The following is a 25,213-nucleotide window of genomic DNA, read 5'->3' as shown; positions in this document are numbered from 1 at the left end:
CATGGTCCTAGGGCTCAGGTCCTTCGAGAGAGAGAAAGAAAGAGAGAAGGAGAGAATTAGAGAACGCACACTTAGATTCACACAGGACACCGAATAGGACAGGAGAAGTACTCCAGATATAACAAACTGACCCTAGCCCCCCCGACACATAAACTACTGCAGCATAAATACTGGAGGCTGAGACAGGAGGGGTCAGGAGACACTGTGGCCCCATCCGAGGACACCCCCGGACAGGGCCAAACAGGAAGGATATAACCCCACACACTTTGCCAAAGCACAGCCCCCACAACACTAGAGGGATATCTTCAACCACCAACTTACCATCCTGAGACAAGGCTGAGTATAGCCCACAAAGACCTGCCATGGCACAACCCAAGGGGGGGGGGGGTCATCCAGACAGGATGACCACATCAGTGAATCAACCCACTCAGGCGACGCACCCCCTCCAGGGACGGCATGAGAGAGCCCCAGTAAGCCAGTGACTCAGCCCCTGTAATAGGGTTAGAGGCAGAGAATCCCAGTGGAAAGAGGGGAACCGGCCAGGCAGAGACAGCAAGGGCGGTTCGTTGCTCCAGAGCCTTTCCGTTCACCTTCCCACTCCTGGGCCAGACTACACTCAATCATATGACCCACTGAAGAGATGAGTCTTCATTAAAGACTTTCGGTTGAGACCGAGTTTGCGTCTCTGACATGGGTAGGCAGACCGTTCCATAAAAATGGAGCTCTATAGGAGAAAGCCCTGCCACCAGCTGTTTGCTTAGAAATTCTAGGGACAATTAGAAGGCCTTGTCTTGTGACCGTAGCGTACGTGTAGGTATGTACGGCAGGACCAAATCAGAGAGATAGGTAGGAGCAAGCCCATGTAATGCTTTGTAGGTTAGCAGTAAAACCTTGAAATCAGCCCTTGCTTTGACAGGAAGCCAGTGTAGAGAGGCTAGCACTGGAATAATATGATCACATTTTTTGGTTCTAGTCAGGATTCTAGCAGCCGTATTTAGCACTAACTGAAGTTTATTTAGTGCTTTATCCGGGTAGCCGGAAAGTAGAGCATTGCAGTAGTCTAACCTAGAAGTGACAAAAGCATGGATACATTTTTCTGCATTATTTTTGGACAGAAAGTTTCTGATTTTTGCAATGTTACGTAGATGGAAAAAAGCTGTCCTTGAAATTGTCTTGATATGTTCTTCAAAAGAGAGATCAGGGTCCAGAGTAACGCCGAGGTCCTTCACAGTTTTATTTGAGACGACTGTACAACCATTAAGATTAATTGTCAGATTCAACAGAAGATCTCTTTGCTTCTTGGGACCTAGAACAAGCATCTCTGTTTTGTCCGAGTTTAAAAGTAGAAAGTTTGCAGCCATCCACTTCCTTATGTCTGAAACACATGCTTCTAGCAAGGGCAATTTTGGGGCTTCACCATGTTTCATTGAAATGTACAGCTGTGTGTCATCCGCATAGCAGTGAAAGTTAACATTATGTTTTCGAATAACATCCCCAAGAGGTAAAATATATAGTGAAAACAATAGTGGTCCTAAAACGGAATGCGGTCGACATTTGATTGTGAGGAATTCTAAGTCTGGTGAACAGAAGGACTCGAGTTCCTGTATATTGTTATGATCACACAACGTCTCGTTAATCATAAGGCTACCCCCCGTCCTTCTTCTTACCAGAAGAAAGATGCTTGTTTCTGTCAGCACGATGCGTGAAGAAACCAGCTGGCTGCACCGACTCCGATAGCGTCTCTCAAGTGAGCCATGTTTCCGTGAAGCAAAGAACGTTACAGTCTCTGATGTCTCTCTGGAATGCTACCCTTGCTCGGATTTCATCAACCTTGTTGTCAAGAGACTGGGCATTGGCGAGTAGTATGCTAGGGAGTGGTGCGCGATGTGCCCGTCTCTGGAGCCTGACCAGACGACAGCTTTGTTTGCCCCTTTTACGACGACGTTGTTTAAGTTCACCAGCTTGGATCCAATCCATTGTCCAGGGTGGAAGGCAAAACACAGGACCCGCTTCGGGAAAGTCATATTCCTGCTCGTAATGATGGTGAGTTGACGTTGCTCTTATATTCAGTAGTTCCTCCCGACTGTATCTAAATGAAACCTAAGATTACCTAGGGTACCAATGTAATAAATAACACGTAAAAAAACAAAATACTGCATAGTTTCCTGGGAACGCAAAGCGAGGCGGCCATCTCTGTCAGCGCCAGGAAGTATCGACATAACCTGAACCCACTCAGCAAGGAAGAAGCCACTGCTCCAAAACAGAAAAAAAAGCCAGACGGTTTGCAACTGTACATGGGGACGAAGATCTGGTCTGATGAAACAAAAATATAACTATTTGGCCTTAATGACCATTGTTGTGTTTGGAGGAAACATGGGGATGCTTGCAAGCCGAAGAGCACCCTCCCATACGTGAAGCACGGGGGTGGCAGCATCATGTTGTGGGGGTGATTTGCTGCAGGAGGGACTGGTGCACTTCACAAAATAGATAGCTTCATGAGGTAAAAAAATTGTGTGGATATATTGAAACAACATCTCAAGACATCAGTCAGGAAGTTAAAGCTTGGTCGCAAATGGGTCTTCCAAAGGGACAAATACCCCAAGCATACTTCCAAAATTGTGGCAAAATGGCTTACGGACAACGAAGTCCAGGTATTGGAGTGGCCATCACAAAGCCCTGACCTCAAACCTATAGAACATTTGTGGGCAGAACTGAAAAAGCATGTGTAAGCAAGGAGGCCTAGAAACCTGACTCAGTTACACCAGCTCTGTCAGGAGGAATGGGCCAAAATTCACCCAACTTATTGTGGGAAGCTTGTGGAAGGCTACCCAAAACGTTTGACCCATGTTAAACAATTTAAAAGGGAAATGGCTACCTAAATATGATTCCCAATCAGAGACAATAATAAACAGCGGCCTCTGATTGGGAACCATATCAGGCCACCATAAACATACAAATACCAAAACCTACAAAACCCTAAACAATGCAAAACCCCTAGACAATACAAAACCCTAGGCAATACAAAACCCCTAGGCAATACAAAATCCCTAGACAATACAAAAACTAGCGTATCCACGTTAGTCATACCCTGACCTACCCAAAATATAAAGAAAACAGAGATATCTCAGGTCAAGGCGTGACAGCTACCAAATACTAATTGAGTGTATGTAAACGTCTGACCCACTGGGAATGTGATGAAAGAAATTAAAGCTGAAATCAATCATTCTCGCTACTATTATTCTGACATTTCACATTCTTAAAATAAAGTGGTGATCCTAAATGATCTAAGACAGGGAATTTTTACTAGGATTAAATGTCAGGAATTGAGAACTGAGTTTGAATGTATTTGGCTAAGGTGTATGTAAACCTTCGACTTCAACTGTACAGCTTAGACCTGTTTACCTAAGAAAACATGTTGCCAATGTTATGTTGAAAGAACATTTGGCCCCTTAACCCTTTATGGAGTGGCCACTTGCTGATGTGTTTGATAGTGATCACTCGAGTCTGCCCAGTGCCCTGACTTGGTCTGAAATAGGTGCCGGTATCCTACTCAAGGGGTCAAAAAAGAAAAAAGTCAAGGGGTCTGAATACTTTATGAATGCACTTTTTATCCATAAAATTATGCTGATTCATGATTTCGACTGGCTGAGAAAAGCTGTCTGCCTGTCTTTCTTTCATCCCATCTCCTGAATCTTTCATTACTATGCGACAGCTGGAGATTGAATTTGAATGTAGAAACTTGCAAATATCGGAGAGGCAACAGCAAGGTTTATACAAATCTCCGCTGTTGAAAACTATATTTTAGTGTGAACAAAATGTGAGATCATTTGTAGATGCTTTTTATGGTGGAGATCAACTTCATAAATGGTCTGGCTGGGCTGATGAGACAATGGATTGCGCAGTCAGATGTAACAGATTAAATAGGCATTTTAACGTCACAGATTTGGCCACTGGTAACTGGCTGGAATGGCTGGAATGCGGTTTTAGCCAATCAGCATTCAGGATTAGACCCACCCGTTGTATAATTAGGTGCAGGAACACTATAATACTTACATAACCCCGGTTCTCTGAGAATATGAGTGAGATGCGTAACTACGGAGAATTGCATCACAAGTGATTTAGTACGGACGTACCAGTCACACAACCTCTGTTGGAGACAGACAGCTCGAGTGGTGAGGTGAACACTTGCGGCCAAGTTTCAGCCGCCTGTAGACGCAACCCATACCTACTGTGAAATATGGTGGTGGATCTTTGATGTTATGGGGCTATTTTTCTTCACTGGTACTGGGGCCCTTGTTAATGTCAACGGCATCATGAACTTTAGCCAAAAACCTGTTTGCCTCTGCCAGGAGGCTGAAACTTAGCCGCAGGTGGATCTTCCAGCAAGACTGTAACCCCGAGCACACATCAAAATCCACAAAGAAATTGTTAATTGGCTGCAAAATCAAGATTTTGCAATGGCCATCTCAGTCTCCAGACTTGAAACCCATTAAAAACCCGTGGTATGAGTTGAAGAGGGCACAGACAAAGGATATCGAAGAAGGATTCCGCATGGAGGAATGGTCTAAGATTGCTCCCAGGTTCAGTGTCATTATCCTTGCAAGGTGAGGTATTGAAAGGTTTTGCAAAGAGGGGTGTCAACAATTTTGACCCCTACTTTTTTGAGAAAAAACATTGTTACTTCCTAAACACAATCTCTTTCTCTTTAGTATAACATATAATGTGTGCATTCAATAAAACTCAGTGTTTGAATTATTTATTGTATACAGTAATTTTTGCTCATCTTTATCAAGGTTGTTAATCATTTCGGACCCAACTCTATATTACATTTTCCAGCAGTAGAGCCCCATAGCAAACCCTGAACAAGGCCACCGCTAGGAGACTGGGCATAAGCGACATACCATACGTCCTCCCTAAGCAATACAACACAGAGATTGTGGAAATTCTCTGTTCAGTGTTGTTGCCTGTCGAGGCAGAGATGACAGCTAGCATCCACCTGACCGGTGTGGAAGCTCGTCTCCATGCTAAGGGTAAACCAAAGCATATGGAAAACCAGTGGAGGGTGCGGGAAGTGAACCTGGATCTCTGGCGTGAAAAGCAAACACCCTACGTATTGCGCCAATAGGCTCTAAACTTGCTCTAGTGACAATTAAATTGTACCATCTCTTAATGCATTTTCATAGAACGAAAAATGAGTTGAAGGGGTCCTGGAAATGCAGAAAAGTCTGAATATCGCAATAGGATTCCTTCTGTCACGGGGCGCCGGAACAAGGATGGGAAATCCACCATTTGTAGTTGCAAACAGAGCCGCCAGGGCTGGGCACTGGTAGTGTAATGCTAACGAGCACTATCCTGGCCATAGATCTTAAAGAGGAAGATACTTGTCGCTTTTAACAGTCTGGGAATCAATCTGGACAGATGCAAAGAGCAGACCCTGGAGGTTGTAAACAGCCAGTGCTAGCGTGTCATGCGTACCCCAGGGTGCAACAATGCTGCAGAGGGTGCAGAGAGTGTGTCCCAGTAATAGAGATACCTCCTAATGAGTCCAAGGCATATAAGTAGAGTTATTTTTTTTATGTTTTATTTTTTTATTAAAAACCTAGCTCAGTCTTCTTGGACTGTCCCCCAACCCTGTGGTCAATAATGTCTCCTTCTCCTTTTCTCTAACTGGCGCTGTGTAAGTGTTAAGGGTAGAGGTAGAATGGAGCCTCGAGATGGAGTTATTGTTAACGTCTCAGAAAGAGAGACAAAGACGTAGTGGCAGGCACACAGGCCAACACTACACTGTTCCACTTCCTCAGAGAGGGGTCTCCATCAATTGAGCTGAGTTGCCCACCCCAAAAAAACTTCTGTGCTGAGGGAGTTTTCGTAGTGAGCCAAGATAGCCTGCTCCCTTTGAAACCAAACACAACCTGGGGATGAACTGCCCTCGAGCAGCAGGAATCCAGTGTTGGGTGATGACACCCCTGGTAGTGTAACAAAGAGATGCACTCGTGAAGTTGTTATAATGTGGTGGGTGCTTAGTCATAATAGACAGTTTAGATGCAAAATGTTGCTGGGCCTGGGAAGAACACAATGATAGATCACAAGAAAACACATTGTAGTACGAGTAGATCACTACATCAAGATTGTATATCATAACTCAGAACCGTAAGTAAAAGGAAATTAAATTCACTACACATTTAACAAACATTTCCCTTTTCAAAAACATTACAGGCTACGTAGACAGGCACCTGGATCTCCTCTTCCACGACCTTACCCTTGATCCAGCACCGTATGTGGTGGAAGCTGTGCGAGCTGTCCATGTCTGCCCAGGGTGAGAGGCCTGAGCTGGATTTTTCTCCCGCTTCAATCTTAGGGGTGACTGAAGCCTGCTTGAAGTGGGGTACATTTCCTAAAGCCTAAGTAATTCACTTTTATGTGATATGATATCACATTTAGTTACTTTTGTATAATTTTTTTCAAGCTTTCGGACGGGAGATGAGTGTTAGAAATTGTATGAATCAATGGGACCTGCACACTGTAGGGTGGCCGGGTGACTATATTAGGCTTATGGTTGTAAATATATTTATTTTTTTGTTTCGCCAATATTTGTGACCTTATTTCTCATGAGTGTTCATGTTGATCAATATTTCAGCTATGCTGGCCTATTTGTAAATCTGAACAAAATAAATACAATTCTGAACATATGATGATGCTAATGCAGAGGCACCAATAAATTGTCCAGTACACTTATAGTAAGCTGTTTTCATGTATATCCCCATATGTCCAAGGTGAGTCAGGCTTGACTAATTATTGTAAAGAAGTATATCAGTGAACTGTATTCTGTAACTAGTTACAATACAATAGAAATGCAATTGTGTATTGCTGCTGTTTGTCTGATATCCAACAGTTCATAACCAGCTCTGTTGACCATGAGAACATTTTACAGAGAAAATGGGTTGAGGCATACTATTTAGGCTCGGAATGACATGTGGCCCAGTGTGTACCTTGTCATCCCCGACCTCACCTTCCCCTGACACCACATTGTCAGGGGTGGCAGGTGTCCTAGTGGTTAGAGCGTTGGGCCAGTAACTTAAAGGTTGCTGGATTGAATCCCCAAGGTAAAAATATGTTGTTCTGCTCCTGAACAAGGCAATGGTAAAAAAAAAAAATGTGGCCCATTGTTTACCTTCTTACCTGGCAACGACCACACGGGCATTTCAAAGTGCTGTCAGTCAAGGCAAGCTCATAAGCTCCCTCCCACTGATAGTTAGAGCTGAGAGAAAGGTACAACTTCTTCAATTCTGAGCATTTTAATGGCGTAAAAATATCATGGGTGATGTTTAAGTCATTCAAAGGCTATTTTTAATTGGGAAATAGGATGACTGTGTGAGAACTTTAACCAAAGTGCCCTCACTAAAGTGCCCAAGTGTCTGAGGCTTTATACATTTTCTGGAAAATGGAGGCAGTAAATCTCTCCATCATTCCAGGGGGGGTTGCAAAACCCAGATACCTCCATGTCCTGCATTTCCTGGCTAAGCGAGCCCCTAGCAATAATCTTGCTGGAAAGGGTTTATTCCAACTAGTCTTTTCCCTCCATACAGGTCCAGACAGAATCCTGACCACCCCCAAAGGAGGTCGGCCACTCGATGCCCATACTCCAAACAGGAGAGCAGCCTCCCCGTCCTGGGAGCGGGGCTTGAGAGTAGGGAAGAATGGGATCTTCACCCTCTATCTCGGTCTCGAAGTCGAGGAGACCCAAGAGATGAATCCTTGTCATTCCCCACCTTGCCTTTCCCTGACACCACATTGTCAGACAGTGAGGGGAAGGAGTTGGGGGTGTAGAATTGGAGGTACGTTTCAATCAATCAATCAAATTTATTTTATATAGCCCTTCGTACATCAGCTGATATCTCAAAGTGCTGTACAGAAACCCAGCCTAAAACCCCAAACAGCAAGCAATGCAGGTGAAGAAGCACGGTGGCTAGGAAAAACTCCCTAGAAAGGCCAAAACCTAGGAAGAAACCTAGAGAGGAACCAGGCTATGTGGGGTGGCCAGTCCTCTTCTGGCTGTGCCGGGTGGAGATTATAACAAAACATGGTCAAGATGTTCAAATGTTCATAAATGACCAGCATGGTCGAATAATAATAAGGCAGAATAGTTGAAACTGGAGCAGCAGCACAGTCAGGTGGACTGGGGACAGCAAGGAGTCATCATGTCAGGTATTCCTGGGGCATGGTCCTAGGGCTCAGGTCCTCCGAGAGAGAGAAAGAAAGAGAGAATTAGAGAGAGCATATGTGGGATGGCCAGTCCTCTTCTGGCTGTGCCGGGTGGAGATTATAACAGAACATGGCCAAGATGTTCAAATGTTCATAAATGATCAGCATGGTCGAATAATAATAAGGCAGAACAGTTGAAACTGGAGCAGCAGCACAGCCAGGTGGACTGGGGACAGCAAGGAGTCATCATGTCAGGTAGTCCTGGGGCATGGTCCTAGGGCTCAGGTCCTCCGAGAGAGAGAAAGAGAGAAGGAGAGAATTAGAGAACGCACACTTAGATTCGAATAGGACAGGAGAAGTACTCCAGATATAACAAACTGACCCTAGCCCCCCGACACATAAACTACTGCAGCATAAATACTGGAGGCTGAGACAGGACGTTTGAGACTCCTCCTAAAACCTGCTAAAGCAGAGAGAACAGTCTATGACTTGGTTGGCTGGAGTCTTTCGGGTCTCCCTCTGACACCACCTGGTATTGAGGTCCTGGATGGCAAGGAGCTGGCCCCAGTGATGTACTGTGGCTTATACAGTACCCTCTGTAGCGTCTTGCGGTCAGATACCAAGCAGTTTCCATACCAAGTGGTGCAGCCAGTCAAGATGCTTTCAATGGTGCAGCTGTATAACTCTTTTGAGGATCTGAGAGCCCATGTCAAAACTTTTCAACCTCCTGAGGGGGAACAGGCATTGCCGTGCCCTCTTCATGACTGTGTGGATGTGTTTGGACCAAGATATATCCTTAGTGATGTGCACACCGAGGAAGTTGAAGATCTCCACCTGCTCCACTTCTGCCACATTGATGTGAAAGGGGGCATGCCCGGCACTCCATTTCCTGTAGTTCATTTACTGTAGTTCACAAGCTCCTTTGTCTTGCTGACGTTAGAGAATAGCTTGTGATGCAATTTTCCATAGTAAGACATTGAAATGAGTATTTGAAAGAGAACTCAAGCAGTAGAAAATGTGAGGTGTCGGTATTTACTATGACCTCCTGCCCAAGTCAAGCACTGAGTCTGCCTCTGTTTTGGGTGAAATTGGAATTGAAACGATGACTTACTTGTATCTCAACTGCTAATATTGTAAACCCATTCACAATGAGCAACCTGTTTTGTAACATGATTTGCTATTAAACCGTGCCAGACAGAAACACATTCTGGTAATAGATAGTGAGACAGTTGTAAAAACATAATGGCGCTGAAGCACACATGTCCCACTTGCCAGTGACTTGATGAGCTGATTTAGCTAGCATGTCTGCTAGATAATGTGCCTAGTTCATATTACTAGCTAGCTTCATTGACAAACACAGATGGAGCTAAGCTAGCTAGCTAGCTAGTGATTTTTGGGCCCTGATAAACAACGTGTAGCTTGTATTTGTATTTATTAGCTTGTGCTTTATTTATGATAGTTTGACTTGATAACGTTAATGTATAACTACCGGTTAAATAAAGGTTAAATAAAGAAAATATCTAAACTATCTTGAGGAAGTGGTAGTCTAGTGGCTATGTTGCTGCTACGGTGTCTCAGGAGCGATAAACAACAGTAACTGCCAAGATACGGTAACACACCCACATCAAACCACATCGAACCACATCCTCAAGACTGAAATCTCGTTTTTCTTAATGAGCAACAGAAAAATACATGGGGAATCGATAAGTTCAGTAGCTCTTTACAAATAGAAACTGTAGAGTAGAAAATAGAACAGTTATCAACTCTGGACAAATATCTGTTTAGAGGTCAATATTTTCTGTTGTTTTTTTCAATCAGGCTGGATTCATTTCAACGTGAATGCCTGACCTGCTCCCTGTTCAAACCACAGTGCTCCTACTATGATGCAGTCTTCAGCCCAGGCTGTCAGTATGTCCTGCTGAACTGTAGAGGTAATAGTTCAATATAGTTCATCAGAGTCCGTTCAATCTCAACAAATGATTATAAATACTTACATGAACAAAATGTCTTGTGCTTGGCCTCCTTTCTGCAGGTCCTGGCATACCCAGAACTACCATTTACAAACTGAATAACATGCACAGTAAGTACAAGAACGTGAACAATTCAAACAACCTTGACCATGGCATTGGGTGTATGCTGCTTGCTTGCATAAGAAATTAAGAAAAGTGAGAAGAAGGGAAGAAAGGACATTTTTCAGCAGGTCAAGGTTTTTATAGTGAGTAGGAAAGTTTTCATACTCCACATTTTGTTATTACAGCTTGAATTCAAAATGTATTTCATATTTTTTTTATCTCCTATCTACGCACAATAGCCCATAATGACAAAGTAAAAACATGTTTTTAGAAATGTTTGCTAAATCATTGAAAATAAAATACAGAAATATCTAATTTACACCCCGGAGTCAATACTTTGTAGAAACATCTTTGGCAGCGATTACAGCTGTAAACTTTTCTGGGTAAGTCTAAACACCTGGATTGTGCAACATTTGCCCAAAATTCTGACAAATTGGTTGTTGATCATTGCCAGACAACCATTTTCATGTCTTGCCATAGATTTGTAAGTCAAAGCTCTAACTCGGGAACATTTACTGTCTTCTTGGTAAGTATATTTAGTGTAGATTTGGCCTTGTGTTTTAGGTTATTGCCCTGCTGAAAGTTCATCTCCCAGTGTGGAAAGCAGACTGAACCAGGTTGCCTAGGATTTTACCTGATTTATGATTTGGAATATTTGTATTCTCTACAGGCTACCTTTTTTCCACTCTGTCAATTAGGTTAGTATTGTGGAGTAACTACAATGTTGTTGATCCATCCTCATTCTTCTCCTATCATAAACTCACTATTGGCCTTATGGTGAAATCCCTGAGCGGTTTCCTTCTTCTCCGGCAACTGAGTTAGGAAGGACGCCTCTATCGTTGTATTGACTGGGTTTACTGATACATCATCCAAAGTATAATTAATACCCATCTACCAATAGGTGCCCATTTTGCTAGTCATTGGAAAACCTCTATGGTCTTTGTAGTTGAATCTGTGTTTGAAATTCACTGCTCGATTGAGGGATCTTACAGATAATTGTGAACTCCGGGCTCTTCGTTAGCCATGGCAGAACACTGACATTCCTGTCTTTCAGGAGATCACACACAGAATGTGCAGTATGGCTGGTGGCATTGTCATGCTGGAGGGTCATGTCAGGACGAGGCTGCAGGATGGTACCACATGAGGGAGGAGGATGTCTTCCCTGTTATGCACAGCGGTGAGATTGCCTGCAATGACAACAAGCTCAGTCCGATGATGCTGTGACACACTGCCCCAGACCATGACAGACCCTCCACCTCCAAATCGATCCCTCTCAAGAGTACAGGCCTCGGTGGAACACTCATTCCTTAAATGATAAACGCGAATCCGACCATCACGAATCCGACCAATCCGTGAGACATATCCGCCAGTCCTGTCTTGTCCAGCGACAGTGGGTTTGTGCCCATAGGCGACATTGTTGCCGGTGACGTCTGGTGAGGACCTGCCTTACTACAACAGGCCTGCAATCACTCAGTCCAGCCTCTCTCAGCCTATTGCGGACAGTCTGTTGTTGTTGCCATCCTGTACCTGTCCCGCAGGTGCGATGTTCGGATATACCGATCCTGTGCAGGTGTTGTTACACGTGGTCTGCCACTGCGAAGACGATCAACTGTCCGTCCTGTCTCCTCCCTGTCTTAGGCGTCTCACAGTACGGACATTGCAATTTATTGCCATGGCCACATTTGCAGTCCTCGTGCCTCCTTGCAGCATGCCTAAGGCACATTCACACAGATGAGCAGGGACCCTGAGCATCTTTCTTTTGGTGTTTTTCAGAGTCAGTAGAATTGACTCTAGTGTCCTAAGTTTTCATAACTGTGACCTTAATTGCATACCGTCTGTAAGCTATTAGTGTCTTAACGACCGTTCCACAGGTGCATGTTCATTAATTGTATATAGTTTATTGAACACGCATGGAAAACAGTGTTTAAACCCTTTACAATGAAGATCTGTGACGTTATTTGAATTTTTACCAATTATCTTTGAAAGACAGGGTCCTGAAAAAGGAACATTTCTTTTCTTGCTGAGTTAATGTGTGGGTATGACTCAGTCATTCAAAAATCCTGATAAACACTATTATTGCACACAGAGTGAGTCCATGCAGCCTATGTGACTTGTTGACCACATATTTACTCTTGAACTTTTTTAGGCTTCTCAACTACTTCTCAGACAGAGTTCAGTGTGTCAAATCGGAAGGCCTGTTGTCCTGACCTCTGGCAGTCTCTATGGGGGTGCCACAGGATTCAATTCTTGGGCCGACTCTTTTCTCTGTATACATTAATGATGTCGCTCTTGCTGCTGGTGATTCTCTGATCCACCTCTCCGCAGACGACACATTCTGTATACTTCTGGCTCTTCTTTGGACACTGTGTTAACCAACCTCCAGACGAGTTCAATGCCATACAACTCTCCTTCCATGGCCTCCAACTGCTCTTAAATGCAAGTAAAACTAAATGCATGCTCTTCAACCGATCTCTGCCCGCACCTGCCCGCCCGTCCAGCGTCACTACTCTGGACGGTTCTGACTTAGAATATGTGGACAACTACAAATTCCTAGGTGTCTGGTTAGAATAAGCATCTCCAATCCAAAATTAAGCATCTCCAATCCAAAATGAAATCTAGAATCAGCTTCCTATTTCGCATCAAAGCATCCTTCACTCATGCTGCCAAACATACCCTCGTAAAACTGATTATCCTACCGATCCTTGACTTTGGCAATGTCATTTACAAAATAGCTTCCAACACTCTACACAGCAAATTGGATGCAGTCTATCCCAGTGGCATCCATTTTGTCACCAAAGCCCCATATAATACTCACCACTGCGACCTGTATGCTCTCATTGGCTGGCCCTCGCTTCATATTCGTCGCCAAACCCACTGGCTCCAGGTCATCTATAAGTCTTTGCTAGGTAAAGCCCCGCCTTATCTCAGCTCACTGGTCACCATAGCATCACCCACCTGTAGCACGCGCTCCAGCAGGTATATGTCACTGGTCACACCCAAAGCCAATTCCTCCTTCGGCCGCCTTTCCTTCCAGTTCTCTGCTGCCAATGACTGGAACGAACTGCAAAAATCACTGAAGCTGGAAACTCATATCTCCCTCACTAGCTTTAAGTACCAGCTGTCAGAGCAGCTCACAGATCACCGCACCTCATCCCCATACTGATATTTATTTTATTTATTTTGCACCTTTGCACCCCAGTATCTCTACTTGCACACTCATCTTCTGCACATCTATCACTCCAGTGTTTAATTGCTATATTGTAAATATTTTGCCACTATGGCCAATTTTTTGCCTTACCTCCATTATCCTACCTCATTTGCACACACTGTATATAGACTTTTTTTCTATTCTATTATTGACTGTATGTTTGTTTATTCCATGTGTAACTCTGTGTTGTTGTTTGTGTCGCACTGCTTTGCTTTATCTTGGCCAGATCACAGTTGTAAATGAGAGCATGTTCTCAACTAGCCTACCTGGTTAAATAAAGGTGAAATAAATAAAAAACAAAAAACTAAGCGGTTGAATACTTATTGATTAGACATTTCAGCTTTTCATTTTTCATTAATTTAGGAAAAATTGGGAAAACATCATTCCACTTTGACATATTGGGATAAAGTGTGTAGGCCAGTGACAAAACATCTACGTTTAATTTATTTTAAATTCAGGCTGTAACACAACAAAATGTGGGAAAGTCAAGGGGTGTGAATACTTTCTGAACGCGCTGTACGTGATCCACAATGCCGCACCATTCAACTGCAAATGCTCAACACTGACAATACAATATCACAGTAAATATTCACTTGGACCAATTAAAGCATTATAAATCAGTTTAAATGAACACCAGTGTATACAAGGGCCTCAAGCAGTGAAGTTTTAGGGATGCGTCCCAAATGGCTCTATGGGCCCTGGTGAAAAATAGTGCACTAAATAAGGAATAGGCTGCCATTTGGGACATACACTAGGATACTGCTGTAGATAAATGATCAACCTCTTCCTTCTCTGTAGGCACATTGCATGAGTGATGTTGATTAATTCACTCATTAAAGTTGCATCATTATATCCTCTGTGGGGCCACAACAAATGTATATCGCTGAATCAGTTTCAATTTGCAATTTGATCCTCATTAAGCTGGATGTGGAGCTTGTACAGTCTTTAAATGCATCCTTAAAGCAGATGTGTGCATTGGGTGAGTGGGAGTGTTTGGAAAATGTGTATGAACATAGATATGGTAATGTGATTAATTAAAGGATCATGTTCTATCATATGATTTGATTGTGCTTCTCATTTCAGTGATATGGATTTCAATTGCAGCCATAGATGTGTTTTTAGAATATCAGAACATTATAGTACATCATATAAATGCAAATACATTAAAACATGATATGCAATTAGGAGTTTATGCAGATATGTAAACATAGTACTTTCTCGTGACAATTTTAAGAGATAGTTTTTTAATGTGTCTGGTTAATCCAATTATTTGTTTATGTATTGTTCCTTCACTGTAAATAGATAATTACATGTTGGAGAAGAACACAGCACTAAGTGATGCGCTGATATATAGGAATACACCTCGGAGAGACATCAGAACCCCACAAATCAACAACTTTGGTATGACAATCCCTTTATCATGATCATTCTATCATCTTGACAATCGTCTTCATAATCAGGTTAAAGCAAAAGACTGAAACTTAAGTCGATCTCAGATCGATTTTCTGAGGCCAAGTTAACCTCCCGTTTCTCATGTAAGAAGGTCATAACCATAATTCTTTTAGGGAAAGAGGATCATTTTGTACATGTATTAAACTGCGAGTTTAACCAATTCATTCCCCTTGCATATGGGGTCCGGGGAGGAGTGAGAAGCTCAGTTCTGGTGACTTTTTAAGGACATTCTTCTCCAAAATGTATGAAATTAAAATGATGCTGACACCAGAACTGCTGACACCCTCTAAAATATGTCCATCTCCAGAAGTTGTCCACCTCCAGTTATTTTAACATATTGGACCATGCATATATCCTGTTCATGGTATATATGATGGTTCCCCAACTGGAATTTTCATTGTTGGGCGTAAAAACACCAGGAAATCGTCTCCAAGTGATTTTAATTTAAGAAATCTGTTCCCAAGTATTCTTACACATAATAGAGAGACACGTGGTAATATACAAATGTATGGTTTGAAATGATTATGTTTTAGTCAAACATATGTTTGGGCTTCTTGCGGTCAATTTGCATTCTACAAATTATTTGTAATTACGTTCCGGCCCTCTGATCATCCGCTCAAGAAAGAAATCATCTGAATTTAGTTGATGATCCCTGGTCTATATTATGTGCTATTAGCAACAATCATTATTAACTGTAGCCCAACTGATGCAGCATAGTGACTATACAAGTTACATAGGCTGAAGCATGGGGTTTGTCCTTATGTATTTACCCCATTGGACACAATAAGTTGTGTCCAATGGGATTTTATTATAAATGATTATATTTTAAAACAATTGTTATTATTTTTTTTTCTATTTCAAAGTATGTCATTGCTCCTTTCAGAGCTCTTTTGCGCAGCTGTTTCTAAATCAAGGTTTAAGACTTTGTAAGACTGAATTCGTAAAATGATGCCAGACGCACAATTGAAGTTGAGAAATAAATATGGTAGCAATGTAAAACTAGGATTCCCCCTCTTCATAACAAGTTGCTCTCGCAACTTTAATGTGCTTCGACAGGAATATTTTTCCCACACAGAACAAACAACAACAAGCCAACTAGGTAAATAGGTAAACTAACAACAACATTACATGGCAAAAATAGTAGCACTGGAAAATTACATCCCCTACTCTGATGTCAAAACAAACCTCTCCAGAATCCATATGACGGAAATCAGTTGCAGTAACGGATAACTTTAACCCCAGTCTTTGGGCATCGTCATCATCATTCCCATCATCCCCATCACCACTGTCATCGTAATCAAAGTTATAGTTGTTATCATCATCATGAATCATGGAATAAAGGCACAGTTACAGGTAACATATGTTAGCTGTTGACATGTGCTACAGGTATGGCTTTTAGCTGTAGAGTGTGAGACATGGCCAGGGATAAACACAATTAATAGAACAGGTGCACAGCTGTGTGAGGTGATTGTGAATCAGCTCTGGAATGAGAAGCTTGCCAATCTACTGATCCAATTAAATGGGAAGGGTCACCATATGGTTCCTTCGCTCTGGTCCATGTGTGCAATTAGACACAATGTGCTACATTTTGTTAAGGCTTCTGAATGGAGACTGTACCTCAATTTCTAGACTTGCCTTTTGTCTCTGTTTTTCCACCCTATTTTCCTCTTCTGTCTTGATGTAATTCTGTCTGCAATGTAATCAGTTGCTAGGTCATTTGTTGAGCTACTGTGTGTGATATGTAATTTGTCAAATCATGATTTCATGCAATCATACCAGGTTAACATAGAAAGATTTTCTCAAGATTCTCATTGTAGAAATAAACATGATATGTTTAGATTCTGCATTTGGCAGGCTGATTGGTACTCAGCATAGTCAATGTGCACTTTTATCGCCTGCATAATATGGACCGCTGAGGTGTAAGGGAATTGTGAATTTATTTTACAGGGTTCCGTCTGGAGCTGACCTTGCCAATAGATTTTGATGAGACCACTGAGAATCCACTTCTGCTGATCCTGTACGTATCCTTCCCCTCTACCAATTCTGCATCCTTATCTTGGAGTGTACTGTATGTCATTTCCTAAACCCTTATCTTTTTCAATCCTTCGCTTCAGATTGAATATTGTATGAGAGCAATAGTGGAACCAAAGTTTCGCATCAACATTTCTCCTGAGAAGATTGAGGGATCAAGATAAAGATTATTGTCATTTCTTATATCTCTTCAGGGATTTAGAAAATAAGTGTAGTGTGCTTATCCAAATAGTGATTTCCTAAAAGCTCTTATTTCTTTATCTGATATATGGAATGAATGGTGTCTTCAAGTACTGTTGGAAATTCTGAAATCAGACATTCCGACATGGAAATAACCACTTAAAAGATGCTCCAAAGTTGTAAACTTTACCCAGAATTTGTTAACCAAATTTATGATGTGAGATGTTTCATCACTGACCTTTCACTTTTTCAACCACAGGTTGATAAAATGAAGCCATTTTACAACCTTAAAAATGTGAATAATGTAGCTAGTTTGACCATATTGTGAATGTTAGCAATCTAGCTAACTCGTTATTAGCTAGCTTAGTTAGCTAGCTGATGTGTCAGTGGTTGAAGCATTCAAAAACACTTGAACAGACTCATGTTGTGTTTACAAATAGACCAACTAGGAAATACGAGATTCCAAGGATAATTTGAACACATAGAGAAGTCACTCATTTTAAAGCTTGTTGGTAAATTCAGTTTGACCAATATTGATGGTGTTCCACAGGGACAGTGCACCTGGTAGCCATGCAGTGAGTGACCAGTTTGTTCTGGACTGGTCAGCTCAGATAACGTGATTGTGGCTCGTCTGGATGTCAGGTGGAGTAGGTTCCTGGGCCAGAGGGTTCTACATGAAGTCCATCAGCGTTTGGGAACTGTGGAGGTGCAGGACCAGATCACAGCAGTAGAGTATGTACTGGAGCATGATCTGAAAGCTTTCACATGGGACTTAGTAGATACTTAGAAAGCAATTGATTTGTGGGGAGCTGTTTCAATTGCATTTCAGAAATCTTTGACTTATAAGCTCATATTTTATTAGGTACCTGACCAAGCTGCCATATGTCGATAAAAACAAGGTGGCAGTTCATGGAAAGGTAAAGAAGAGTAATTTATTATATTTTAAGATATATATTTTGCTATAACCTTTCAAGTGGTGTTGTCTTTAGTATTCTTACTTACATAGGTTTCTACCAACATCCAACATTGAATGTCCATTATGTTTTTCTGTTTTCCTCAGGCTTATGGGGAATTATGAGCTCTCTTCTTCTCTCCTCTGGCTCCATGTTCAAGTGTGTGGTTGAGGTTGCTCCTGTGACAGACTGGAGACTCTACGGTAATTTACCAGTCTAAGATAAATCCTTTCAGAGACCATTCATTTAATACAGATTGTCGGGTCCTGCTCAATAGGGCTGAGGAGTTATGCTGATGGCCATTTACTTAATACATCAGGGTCTGTCAAATAGGGCAGGCAGATGTGACAATCATCCATTGACTGGAATGTCCGGCCGCATCCAATAAGGCTGATGTATGTTGTTGACTATACCATTCATGTTAATGGTTAGGCCAGCATGCACTATTACTCTATAGATATATGGCAGGCACTTTGTCCTCCATATGGGAGGAAATAGTGTTTCCTACTACTTTAGAGTTTCCTACTATCTTCATCACACAGTGGCATAAAGCTCATTTGATAGTACAGAGAATGCAGAGGTAATCATAAGGAAAAATATACCTGATTTCTGTCTATTCAATTACTGGAATCTTTTTTCTCACTTTTCATTTCATCTGCATTTTGGATATTTCCTGGATGGTATCAATCAAAAGACTTAAGATGTTTTTCTAAAGGTTAGGCCTTCACTGAGCCATACTTTGGATTCCCAGTCAAGGATGAGCATAAATACCAAGTATGATTGACTTTCCATGGTCTTTATGAAGAATATTGAGAGGTGGTGAAGGTGGAAGCACTTAGAAAATTCTAAATTTAATCTTGGCATAGCAACTGATCCAATAAACACCTGTTACAGTGCAATAGCCTCATATATACAGTGCCTTGCGAAAGTATTCGGCCCCCTTGAACTTTGCGACCTTTTGCCACATTTCAGGCTTCAAACATAAAGATATAAAACTGTAATTTTTTGTGAAGAATCAACAACAAGTGGGACACAATCATGAAGTGGAACGACATTTATTGGATTTTTCAAACTTTTTTAACAAATCACAAACTGAAAAATTGGGCGTGCAAAATTATTCAGCCCCTTTACTTTCAGTGCAGCAAACTCTCTCCAGAAGTTCAGTGAGGATCTTTGAATGATCCAATGTTGACCTAAATGACTAATGATGATAAATACAATCCACCTGTGTGTAATCAAGTCTCCGTATAAATGCACCTGCACTGTGATAGTCTCAGAGGTCCGTTAAAAGCGCAGAGAGCATCATGAAGAACAAGGAACACACCAGGCAGGTCCGAGATACTGTTGTGAAGAAGTTTAAAGCCGGATTTGGATACAAAAAGATTTCCCTAGCTTTAAACATCCACAGGAGCACTGTGCAAGCGATAATATTGAAATGGAAGGAGTATCAGACCACTGCAAATCTACCAAGACCTGGCCATCCCTCTAAACTTTCAGCTCATACAAGGAGAAGACTGATCAGAGATGCAGCCAAGAGGCCCATGATCACTCTGGATGAACTGCAGAGATCTACAGCTGAGGTGGGAGACTCTGTCCATAGGACAACAATAAAACAAGTATATTGCACAAATCTGGCCTTTATGGAAGAGTGGCAAGAAGAAAGCCATTTCTTAAAGATATCCATAAAAAGTGTCGTTTAAAGTTTGCCACAAGCCACCTGGGAGACACACCAAACATGTGGAAGAAGGTGCTCTGGTCAGATGAAACCAAAATTGAACTTTTTGGCAACAATGCAAAACGTTATGTTTGGTGTAAAAGCAACACAGCTCATCACCCTGAACACACCATGCCCACTGTCAAACATGGTGGTGGCAGCATCATGGTTTGGGCCTGCTTTTCTTCAGCAGGGACAGGGAAGATGGTTAAAATGGATGGGAAGATGGATGGAGCCAAATACAGGACCATTCTGGAAGAAAACCTGATGGAGTCTGCAAAAGACCTCCGACTGGGACGGAGATTTGTCTTCCAACAAGACAATGATCCAAAACATAAAGTAAAATCTACAATGGAATGGTTCAAAAATAAACATATCCAGGTGTTAGAATGGCCAAGTCAAAGTCCAGACCTGAATCCAATCGAGAATCTGTGGAAAGAACTGAAAACTGCTGTTCACAAATGCTCTCCATTCAACCTCACTGAGCTCGAGCTGTTTTGCAAGGAGGAATGGGAAAAAATGTCAGTCTCTCGACGTGCAAAACTGATAGAGACATACCCCAAGCGACTTACAGCTGTAATCGCAGCAAAAGGTGGCGCTACAAAGTATTAACTTAAGGGGGCTGAATAATTTTGCACGCCCAAATTTTCAGTTTTTGATTTGTTAAAAAAGTTTGAAATATCCAATAAATGTTGTTCCACTTCATGATTGTGTCCCACTTGTTGTTGATTCTTCACAAAAAAAAACAGTTTTATATCTTTATGTTTGAAGCCTGAAATGTGGCAAAAGGTCGCAAAGTTCAAGGGGGCCGAATACTTTCGCAAGGCACTGTATATATATTTTTCTCTCATGGCAAGACCCCTGTTAAAGTACAGCAATCTGTGCTTGAATGCATTTCTCTGTGAAATCTTTGAGAATACAGCAGTGAACAAAAATATAAACACAACATGTAAAGTGTTGGTCCCATGTTTCATGAGCTGAATAAAAGATCCCAGAAATGTTCCATATGCACAAAATTCTTGTTTACATCCCTGTTAGTGAGTATTTCGCCTTTGCCAAGATAATCCGTCCACCTGACAGGTGTGACATATCAATAAACTGATTAAACAGCATGATCATTACACATGTGCACCTTGTGCTGGGGACAATAAAAGGCATGTGCAGTTTTGTCACACAAGCTTTGGATAAGGAACACATTTGTATTTTATCGATGGCAATTGGAATTTACAGAGATACCATGACGAGATACTGATGCCCATTGCCGTGCAATTCATCTGCCAGCATCCCCTCATGTTTCAGCATGATAATGCACAGCCCCATGTTGCAAGGATCTGTACACAATTCCTGGAAGCTATATATTTTCCAGTTCTTCCATGGCCTACATACGCAAACATTTCAACCATTGAGCATGTTTGGGATCCTCTGGATCGACGTGTACGACAGCTCGTTCCAATTCCAGCAAATATCCAGCAACTTCGCACAGCCCTTGAAGAGGAGTGGACAACATTCCACAGGCCTAAATCAACAGCCTCATCAACTCTATGTGAAGGAGATGTGTTGCACTGCATGAGGCAAATGGTGGTCACACCAGATACTGATTTTTGGTTTTATGATCCTACCTTTATTTTTAAGGTACAGTATCTGTGACCATATGAACTGTAACTCAGTAAAATCTTTTAAATTCTTGCGTTGCATTTATCTTTGTTCAATATAGTTGTTATTTATGCTTTCAGTTTCTCTCAGTTATATAAAAATGGCATTGTGTCTCTAACAGCTCTCCAGACTGACTAACATCACAGGCACAAGTCATCTGAAGTTTCTCATCATCCATGGAACAGCAGATGGTGAGTTCTAGTTCTTCTAGTAGCTATTATGGACAGTGGTTGCAAGCCATTGTTGGACTTCAAGGTGGAGCTCTTTGTAAGATTAATTAAAAAGATGGGAGACAATCAGTCATCTAATGAGTGTTTAATCTGTCAGACAGTTTGTAGGACAAACAATGGGCTTACTGTAGTAGTGTGTTCAGTAGAACTGATTGTTTGGCTAAGTGGTGATTCAAAGTTAGATGTTTCAGACTATTGTCTATGAAATGTGTACGGTATGAATGTCAGACACTAACAAAATCGAACTGAGCAGCACACGTTACAATTCCATTGTGCAAAATTGCCTACAATACTAATGTTGGATGAAATTGCTTGTCGAGCAAGGACACCAACAATTCACTTACTATTTCTCTTTCAGCCACTGTTCATTTTCAGCATTCTGCAGAGCTGGTGAAACTGCTGTCAATATCAAATGTTAACTACACTCTGCAGGTGACCAGTTACGTTCTCCGTTCATATACCAAGTGTAATTTTGAAAGCTTCTCATGAACACAACACTTTATTTAATGAGGATAGAACTTACCATTGCTGAGATATCGAGTTATCGGAAAAGGTCAAAAGGGTCGCTCGCGGACAGGTCAATGTTAATCCCTAGTCAATTCAACACGTTCTGTCCAATTATCTCAAGTTAGGGTGGTCATATTGTTTTGACATTTTCAGGGTTGATGTAGAACACAGAGACAATTCAAATAAAATACAAAATTGTTACATTGAAATGCTATATTATGAAAATTGGGCACTTAATATGCAAGTAATTAGGAATACATAATTACAGTAATTTATGCCCAATAATAAAAGGTAGGGGGTCATATTATTAACAAATCTTCATGCTTTATGCAAAACTAAGAGTTTGTAACAATTTGAAACAATTTCTGAAATTAGAATACACCTTTATGAAAATGTTATACCTAATACACACACTCACACACACACACACACCAACACACACAGCCTAACACCGACACACTTGTCAGTACCCCCACCACATCACACATAGCTAACACAGACACAGCCAGCCTAACACAGACACCCTTCTCAGTACCCACATCACACCCAGCCTAACACAGACACACACAACCTAACACAGACACACCCAGCCTAACAGACACACTTCTCAGTACCCCCATCACATCACACATAGGTAACACACACACACCCAGCCTAACACACCCAGCCTAGCACCGACACACCCAGCCTAGCACCGACACACCAAGCCTAGCACCGACACACCCAGCCTAGCACAGACACACCCAGCCCAGCACAGACACACACAACCTAACACAGATGCACACTTCTCACTAAATCTGAACTGTAACACAGAAGGCTACTAATCTAATAACATAGCTTACTTCTAAAGTAGGTTTACACTTGAGTTGGGTTACATTGTAGTGTTATTTTTGGTGTTGATGAGTTACTCTGGTGATGGGAGGATAAACTGCAGCAAATAATTTGCCTAGGCACAGTAGAGAAGGTGTGAGCCTCCCGCTAGCCAGCTGCACAGAAAGATAGATGGGACACATTTTCAATTCACTGGTATTTAGCTATGTTTTTTAAATTAATTGCAGGGTTTTAGCCACTGAATTCTATTAGTATATACTTGAAAGAATAAAAACATCAATCACAAAATTTGCAGCTGGTGCACAATACAGCCATTGCACAAGGGCTGCCTCTCACCAAGCTCGTTGCCTCAGTGAACGGCATCAGGCACTCGCACACAGCTATCAAGCTAGCACTCGTCATGGAAATGGGGGTGGTGAAATGTGAATTTGGACCAATCCCTGACAACCTATACATCAAAACGTAGCTACAAAGCTCTACTTTGTAACCTGTTAGGTTTTGTTTGTATCTCTGAAAACATCCGAATGACGGAAGCGAAGGAATAACGTTTTACCTAATATTTTATTCAAGAGATGTCAGATGATCATGAAACACTCCCAGGACTTTCCCATACTTCTTGGCAATACAATCTCACATCAATCTTACTCTGGTAGGTTAAGGAATACCTATAGCAAAGAGCCAATATAAACGCACCGATTTTGCAGGTTTCACAAAAAGAGCTATCCCACAGATTTGCTTTACATTTGGGCTCATATCACATAAATATCATAACTGCCACATGTTTTCAAAGGATTTATGTATTTTGATGACCACATTATTGAAGTTTAATGCATTTTAAAATGTATATTCTCGCATCGTGTCCATTGTTTATCGCGTCAGCTAACACCCTAGTAAAGCTGCTCTGCTATAGAATTCAATATAACCATAATGAACAATTATTTATCTATTCCCTAGATCTTCCCAGACGAAGGCCACAACATTGACTCTGTGAAGAGTCAACAGTACATGCTGAACTCTGTCATGACCTTCTTCAGGGAATGCTTCCTAGAGGAAATCCCTGAAGCTCCTCCTGCGTCTGAGGACGACTACCATAACTCTGTTTTGTAGCACATGTTGCTCCTGGAAACAAACCTGCTTGTCTGAGGAGCCACCAGTGAGAAGTGGTGAGATAGAGTGAGATGATGGAGGAGAGAGGGGTCGGACAATGTTGCTGCGCTCTATGAAGGGTGATGATAGACCGAGATGATATTGAAGATGGATTTTTCCTGTACAGTGATGTGTAATTTCTCTTAATGCTATGATCAAACAACAGTGTATCTAGGAACACTTAGGGTGTTATTTCTACTTTTAACTTTCTACTTTTAAACTCGGACAAAACAGAGATGCTTGTTCTAGGTCCCAAGAAACAAAGAGATCTTCTGTTGAATCTGACAATTACTATTAATGGTTGTACAGTCGTCTCAAATAAAACTGTGAAGGACCTCGGCGTTACTCTGGACCCTGATCTCTCTTTTGACAAACATATCAAGACTGTTTCAAGGACAGCTTTTTTTTCCATCTACGTAACATTGCAAAAATCAGAAACTTTCTGGCCAAAACTGATGCAGAAAAATGAATCCATGCTTTTGTTACTTCTAGGTTAGACTACTGCAATGCTCTACTTTCCGGCTACCTGGATAAAGCACAAAATAAACTTCAGTTAGTGCTAAATAGGGCTGCTAGAATCCTGACTAGAACCAAAAATGTGATCATACTACTCCAGTGCTAGCCTCCCTACACTGGCTTCCTGTCAAGGCAAGGGCTGATTTCACGGTTTTTCTGCTAACCTACAAAGCATTACATGGGCTTGCTCCTACCTATCTCTCTGATTTGTCACAAGACGCAGGCCTCCTACAGTGCCTTGCGAAAGTATTCGGCCCCCTTGAACTTTGCGACCTTTTGCCACATTTCAGGCTTCAAACATAAAGATATAAAACTGTATTTTTTTGTGAAGAATCAACAACAAGTGGGACACAATCATGAAGTGGAACGACATTTATTGGATATTTCAAACTTTTTTAACAAATCAAAAACTGAGAAATTGGGCGTGCAAAATTATTCAGCCCCCTTAAGTTAATTCTTTGTAGTGCCACCTTTTGCTGCGATTACAGCTGTAAGTCGCTTGGGGTATGTCTCTATCA

At 41.7% G+C, this 25,213-nt stretch overlaps 1 pseudogene; it reads left to right on the top strand.

Moving 5' to 3' along the window:
- The first annotated feature begins 11,352 nt into the window (after positions 1–11,352).
- Positions 11,353–24,140, top strand: LOC139380063 (inactive dipeptidyl peptidase 10-like; annotated as a pseudogene).
- The last annotated feature ends 1,073 nt before the right edge of the window (positions 24,141–25,213 follow it).

This window comes from Oncorhynchus clarkii, chromosome 22 (assembly GCF_045791955.1).
Source record: "Oncorhynchus clarkii lewisi isolate Uvic-CL-2024 chromosome 22, UVic_Ocla_1.0, whole genome shotgun sequence".
NCBI lineage: Eukaryota > Metazoa > Chordata > Actinopteri > Salmoniformes > Salmonidae > Oncorhynchus > Oncorhynchus clarkii.
This window is presented reverse-complemented; position numbering and strand designations above follow the sequence as displayed.